Below are 7,682 nucleotides of genomic sequence, written 5' to 3' on the forward strand. Positions count from 1 at the left end.
CTCAGAGGTGGATCATCTTTTTCTTTGTTACAGATGTTTCGTTTAATGAAAAAAAATGTTTCACGAAGCTCCACTGAACTGCCGCGGAGTTCTGATCTATCTGGGGCTCTGCCATCAGGAGAGACCTGTGAGGTCAGCTGCTTTGGTACGCGTTGATAAAAGGATCTGTCAAATCTACTATTTGTCCTTTCTCTGAGGCAGGGAGGTCTCAGTGTGGAGAATTCATCTGTGGATGTTGTTTTGGTTTTATTAAATAACAAGTGCATAGACAGGCAGCCCTGTAGTGGAGAACACTATTCACCCTGCAGACATGAAACCTGAGCACAACAAATCTGATCTAGCAACCCATGCGCAAAGCTACAAGATGACAGACCTTAATGAGACACTAACAGTGAACCCTTTGGCAATGGGTCCCACAGAGGGGAGTGAGGGGCTCGAACATGCCACTAAAATAAAAAAAAAACAAATTCAATAATTAAATTCCATACGTACAAGTAGCTAAATACAAACGAGTCTATCCAGTTTGTTTTTCCTCAGAAACACGATTTTCGTCATAATCTTAAACATAACATTGATAGTGGTATTAAATATTAACATTTTTTTCTTTTCAAATATGAATCATTGCATAGAACGTTGGAAATGGAAATTGCTTTTGACCACCCTTTGTCTGCTTGTCGTTTTGGATGAAAGGAAGCACACGAACAGAAACAAAATACTCAGTGGCGATGGTACTGGCTGCAGCATGCCCAGATCGTGAAACTGCAGCAAGGGTAACTGGACCAGCGGATCTACAACACAACAGCAGGAGCAAACTGACCTGAGAGGTTTACTGAACGGGTCTCTTTCAGCAAGCAAATGAAATTTCAGGTTAGCCTCCGTTTCCTCTCTGAACTAATCGAGATCAGATGTTTTGGGAGCCTGTAAGTACTGCGGTTTGTGCTCAACTCCGACTTCGCATTTGGACTCAATTGTGTGCATAAGAGAGAAAAAAAAAAGTCTTCTAGGATCCTTCTGCTTTGGCCAGATTTTGAATGGAAATTGGATATCTCAGCTTGCTGTGCGAATGTTTTGCTCACAGGACTTTGTTCGCCCCTTACTTGGAGCGAAAATCCGTTGGATTAAATTCCGAAATCGATTCCTTTCGATATTTCGCTTGACCAAAGTCCTGTGGTGGGGATGAAATGAAGTGGGAGGGGTGCATATCCAGTAGAAAATCCCTGCTGGTGCACTACATAATCATAGGTACTCCAAGATGATAGCTCTCTCTAGGCCAATGGAAAGTCTGACTTTTAAGAACATAAAGAGTGCGAGATGCTTACTACAATCTAGTGGAAGATGGCTACTAAGAATGTAAAGGAACAAGAAATTTGCCTAAAAAGATTTGCATGTCTAATCTGGTACCTCTCTTTTGCGTTGCAGTGTATCCAGACAGACCATGGAATGACATCACACAGAGCGAACCTGTTGAGCACAGATTAGTACATTGCACAGTTCAGAGTAAACATTGGAGGTGAACATTCCAGGCCCTAGACTTAAAACACAAGATTGTGCTCTTTACTATCTATCTTCTGCACACTATTGCTTTTTAAAAAATAAATAATAACCATGATAAAACAATAAGACAATGTAACCAAAACAGAAAAAAAAAACATAAGCAAAAATAAATATTACAGCCTGTGTTTTATCTGTAAATATGTACATACAGTAAACAGTAAACAGTGTACAAACAAAATAAACTGTCAAGATTGTATGGATTTTTTTTTAAAAAAAAGAGTGTGAGGTATGCAAATAAAAAACAAAACTGCAATGATTAAGGCTGTTTCTTTCTTTTCCGTGAAAGAAAACCAGGCAAACACGAGAAGTAACAAAGGAAATAAAAGTCTGAAACGCTGACAACCCAGAGCTTTGGGATGGCTTTGTAATGGCTAAAAGACAACCCAGCCACACTGCACTTTAACATCCTTCCATACAGAAAGTCTTGGATGGTGTGGCCAGATTCAGTGTCATCTCCTTCTTCCAATCTGATTTATAATCTTATAGAACCTTTTTCCTTTTTTTTAAATGTCTTATGGCCTCCTTGCTTCAGATAATGAACAGTGTTAGGTCCTAGATATAAAGTTCTCTGATTTTCTGCATGCATTCCACATCCGAAATCCACTTTACACTTCAGGACACATTGCAAAAATACAAGTCTGCATTCAAAAAAAAAAAGGTCATTACACACTGGAATGTTAAGAAAAAAACAGAGCATACAATAGAGATATTTTTTGTTGCTGTTGTTTAATCTCTTTTCCACCCCCAGACACTTCCATCTCCAATTTAAAAAAAAGGTCTGTTAGTACGAGAAAAACCTATGAAGCTTTTATCTTTTTTTTTTTCAGAACAAGAGGAGATTGTGGGCCCGGAAACAGGGTTCATCATCTGAGCGTGCAAATGTTTGGAATCATAGATCCTGGGCAGATGGAGTCCCTGGAGTCTGTAAGAACTCACAGCGAGGTAAAGCAGTAAAAAAAAAACACAAGTGAAATAGATATATGTTTGTATTCCTCAGGATGCAGGAGTCCCTCAGAAATAATCTTGCCTCCTTTCCTTCTGCAGTAAGATACTTTCTTCTGTTGTGCAAAGCTCCAGTCTGCCTTTCTCGATCCCCATTAACTCCAGCCAGAGTACTGTGAAACAAGTGAAGCCAAGACAAGCTTCCTGCATTGGGCCTCCAGGATCGCTCTTGCAAATCTGTGCATTGAAAATGTCACAGCTCGATGGTGCCTAGGAGAGTCCAGTGCTCCAGGTCTTGTTATAAGCCATGACGGTCCTGGTCAGAAATGTATAAAAAGCCTCTCGTGCTTTTCTGCTTTGGAGGATTCTGATTACATGCAGTCTCTGGGGCACCTGAAAAAGAGGTATGACGTATCAGGAGTATTTCTGCAGTTTATAGTAAATTATGTTTTTTTTTCAATTCTGCTATTTTGAATACACATATTAAAAAATATATGAAATATAAAAACCTTGTGTTATACATTTTGCAAGGAGAGATCTGATGTTTAATAAACTGATGCAGTAATCAGACATAGTGCACAGCAAAACCGTGCCAAAGTCAATACTTTGTGGTTAACTATCCCACCTTGACCTTAAAACACGAAAGAGGAGAAAATAACTTCTGTGATCCTTGGATCTTTCACCACTTCTTGGCAAATGCAGAGTTAGGTCCAGTAATTTACTGCTCTTCTACCTTGTTTTAATCTTAATATTTGCTGCTTGGACGGAAAAACTAATTATGCCAGTGGTGGAAGATAGCAGATCCCACCGAGAGCCAGCTGTCTGTCTGAGCATTATGAATAGCTTTTTGCAGTGTCCTGATCTAATACTGTACATTCTGTCGAGGTCACTTAGCTCTGCTCCGTCCAAAGTGGGAGTTGATGCCTGAAGAGTACAAGCAGAAACAAGGAGCTCGACAACTGCTGGCATTTTCCAAACATGTCACATGGATGGTAGTTTTCCTCTGTCAGAGGCCTTTCACATGGAAGCAATGGTTATCTGAAGCCATTGAAGATTGAATTAACCATCCGCTATTTTAATTATTAGTAATTATCAACAATTAATAATCACAACATGATCATATTTAAGAATGACAATACCCAAGAATAAAGGGCCATGAAAGGATTATTGAGTGACAATTTGGCTTAACCCGCTTGGGCTGAGGGCTGACCTCCTGGCCGTAGGACGAGGAGGCCGGGACCCCCATGCAGGGTGACCAAGGGGCAGCTTCAGAGGTGGAGATGGGGTGTAGGTGGGTTGCAAAAGACGTACGCGAGGGAGAGATGGGGATCATGCAGGTATTTATAGTCTTTTAGGAGAGGAAAGGATGCTGGGAGAGATTGCTTATTACTTACGGCTGAGTCTGATCGAATTTGATTGTTGTCACCCCTCCTGAACATTTGTTATAAACGCCATTTAATATAATAATACAATATAAAACAACTGTATATTAATATATTAAATACCATTAATAATTGTTGATGATGTGTGCCCCCGGACAAAAGGACACACAGCGGGGCCTCAACTCCTGCAAATTTAACATTCGCAAACTTGCTTATCTGTGACTCGGTCTGGCTGATGGGGCAACAGACGAAGATGGTGAGATGGCGAGGGACCCGCTACCACTCCCCAGCATCCGCATCTCAGCCTGGTCTTGTGTCTAGATTGTTTCTTATATAAGGGTGGAGCGGTGGCACTGTGGCTAAGGCTCTGTGTCTGTGGCTGGAAGGTTACTGGTTCAAATCCCATGGCCAGCAGAAGAGTCCAACTCTGTTGGGCCCCTGAGCAAGGCCCTTAACCCAAGCTGCTCCAGGTGCACCATATAAATGGCTGACCCTGTGCTCTGACCCCCAGCTTCTCTCCCTGTCTGTGTGTCTCATGGAGAGCAAGCTGGGGTATGTGAAAAGACAAATTCCTAATACAAGAAATTGTATATGGCCGATAAAGTGATCTTATCTTAGCAAAAGCTCCAGGTTCTGTCAGCAGTGTGGGGAAGGACAGGCTACGGTAGACTTTACAGGCTCTCTGACAATTTTATTGCCCGTTTCATTACTGTGGGGTGGTGCTAATCCAGGAGGCGGAGAAAGTGCAGGCATCCTCTGGATGCAGAGGAGGGATTCATGTATATTTTAGCTGATTACTATACGTTTCACATTTACAGCACACTGATTTGCGTACTCTGTATTTCATTATATTCTTTAATAACTTTTATGTCAAGTGTATGTGTGTTTTTGTCAGAACTGTCACGTACTTTTCACTGATAGCTGTGTTAGACTTACCAAAGCAAGCTACACTCCAACCAGTAGCAGGCCACTGAAGAAAAGCTTGTCACATCTCACACTCGGTGCTGGCTAAGGTTGAGAATCGAGTCGAGAAGTTCTTCTCTCAAAGCCCATTCTGCAAAAAAGAACATTATCTTTGGTTTTGCTGATCAAATCAAATTGACTTCAGAGCAAATCAGCAATCTAGCAATCTAGATGATGAAAGTCCTTTAAAAGCTAAAATAAAAAACTGAAAGAAATCTAATATGATTTAACTCATTCTTCATTATTATTTGACTGTGAGTATTAATTAAAGACTTGTGTGACCAAATCTGAGCAAGGCAAGGGCTGAGTAAATACAAGAGCACAGTGCCTTACTGGACCATAGCTCACGCTGCTCTCCGTATTGTCAGTAGTGCATTGGGGTCTTGAACCCTCAACCCATTGCTTATGAGTCCAGAGACTGACCCACTATGCTATGCAAACTCCCCACTCCCTGACTTAATCTGACAGTCTATTAAACTATTGTACATTATTACAGTCTATTTCAATATCTGCAAAGGAACAAGTAACAGGCTTATTCCATGCTGAAAAGAAAAGAGAGAAAAACACAATGTTTCGTCTGTGAAGCCTTCTTCAATATCTTTATTTCCTTTATCTGGTTCCATTATGCGTAGCTGTGGGGTATTTGTGAATCAATCTGAAAGACTGGCCCAGGATGTTTAAGTTCCTAGTCTGTGAAGGCAGATGTCATTGTCCACTGGAAGTCTGCATTTTATACCTGTTGCACCCTTTTACACATCCAACACCTACTGTTAATCTCACGGAGAGGCTGCTGCTGCTTTTATTGTTTTTTCTGTATTTTCTTTTCCCGTGCCTGCAGTGAGACATGAAACAAATGCAAACGATTCCTGCCACGGGCCGCAAGAAGGGTCTTGTCTGTGGTGGTGCTGTCGCCTCTGGGCTGAACCTGCTCAATGGCAGTCTGATCGCCTGCTGCCAGCGTGTCAGAGCCGTCCAGCTCAACACAAGCCAACACAGAAATTTATTGCAGCAACACCCTGCAGTTAAAGCCAAACCCCTTCCATCCGAGAGCTGACAGATTTTGCGGTATTACAGCCAGGTACTGTCCGTGCTAATTCTGACCGCGATTTGTCATCGGCTGAAAGTCTGATCACCCTAGTAAGATTTTGCAAATTGGAAGCACACAGAAGTCAGAAATGTTTGGTTAAGTAATGCTGGTGATTACAAGTGGCACATGATATATTAGCTGTCACAACATGGGGGTAAAATCAGTGTCAAATCAAAACGTTTTTTAAAAGCTCTCATTTCCTTCCATCTCCCAGCCGTCTCCCAGAGACATGCTGTATAGATTAACTGGCGTCTCTAAACTGTCCGTGTGTGTGTCCTGCGAAGAACTGGTGTCCTCACCAGGATGCACTCTTGCTTTGCGCCCTGTGCTGACAGGATAAATTCCAGGTTGGCACATCCCCTGACAGGAGTAAGTGGCTGTCTCATCTCGGATGGACGGAATGGATGGGGGACTCGGCATCCTTAACAGACTTGAACAGAGAGGTGATTAGTGTGATTGGGAACGAGATCGGGAGTCTGATTAAAGGATTGAAGGTTTAATCGAAACCTGGGTGCTTGTGGGAATGTTGCTGCTGACAGGGGCCAGCAGCAGGACGCGAGTCAGTCCAGGCCCGGTCATTACAAGTTGAAATACAGTACATTTGCCACCAGTCTTTTGTTCTGCACGTACAGTATACTTATTTGCTCATCTTCTCAGGACATTTAACATTTAACATTTTTTTTTAAATAAACATGAATTCCGGCGTTTCTGACCTCATTCTCCGCTTTTGCGTATGTTACAAAGCAGGTGGATCTCAAACATCGTCTTTCAGAAGGTTTTTTTTTTAAGATGCGCAGTGAAGAATGAGGGGAAAACACCGGCACCCTGGGACTTACGCTTGTTAAAATGTGACCACTAGGGGGCAGAGGTGTAAAATAAATCACGCCAACGACCACAGCTACTCGTGTTATATAATCACTTCTAGACGATCACTGCTCACTAGAATACCGAGTGTTTTTTTTACCTTTACGCTGAAAACAAGTTAAAGGGTTTAAAAGCAGAGCTAGAGCTTCTATCCCCATGAGATCATTGTTGCTAAAAAGCTCTATTCCACTAAGCCGCAGGTAAAAGTATTGCTTAAAGTCATTGATTTTTAATAATATGCAATTTTTCTCTCTCTCTCACGGTGAGGTTCAGCTTTTTACACTCTCCCGGCTTTCAAACATGGCAAATTAACTTGGTGGGAATGGTAGGAGGGGTGATAATGTAATGGACTGTGTGGGTGTACGTGCGCGGTGCTTGAATCAATTTGCATGTATGCGTTGGTAATTCAACAGGACGTTCATAAGTAAAAGCACTGGGGTGGAATGCAGTCACAGGGACTTTGCTGACAAAAGAGGATTTTTGCTTTATAGCTCTTTGGCCTTGCACATTTGTGTGTTTCCCCTGGGACTGCACAGATAACGTGCTGCAAAATCCTAGTGAAGACAACTCGTTTTGAAATCGCAGGTGTGGTCACTGCAGTTTAAAGCACCCTGTGCGTATCTGAGAGGTGTCGTTAGCCTTTTCCAACCTGCTGAATTTGGTACTGGGAGCAAATGGAACGGCTTTCCAGAGCCTGGCTTCCTGGGGGTGGACAGGCCGACATCCACACTTGCTACGACAGACTCACACAAGCTCCGCAAAACCTCGCGTCACTGACATGGCACCAAGAGGAATTATCGGAGACAGAAACGAGTCTTTCCAACCAAAACCAATCTCTTCACACTCCATCTTAAAATGTTAAAACATTCTGCGGAACTCGGTGCTTTTCA

The 7,682-nt window shown here is 42.3% G+C and overlaps 1 protein-coding gene across 1 annotated transcript in view; it reads right to left on the reverse strand.

Moving 5' to 3' along the window:
• Nucleotides 1-2,360: 2,360 nt before the first annotated feature.
• Nucleotides 2,361-7,682, reverse strand: part of bsna (bassoon presynaptic cytomatrix protein a) — a 160,295-nt gene continuing 154,973 nt past the window's right edge. Inside the window, exons 13-14 of the mRNA XM_088915628.1 lie at nucleotides 4,815-4,932; nucleotides 2,361-2,889 (exon numbers count right to left, since the gene is read on the reverse strand). The gene's annotated coding sequence lies outside the window, so the exon portion shown is untranslated. The remainder of the gene's footprint in view (nucleotides 2,890-4,814; nucleotides 4,933-7,682) is intronic.

This window comes from Atractosteus spatula, chromosome 5, assembly GCF_055471065.1.
Source record: "Atractosteus spatula isolate fAtrSpa1 chromosome 5, fAtrSpa1.hap1, whole genome shotgun sequence".
NCBI lineage: Eukaryota > Metazoa > Chordata > Actinopteri > Semionotiformes > Lepisosteidae > Atractosteus > Atractosteus spatula.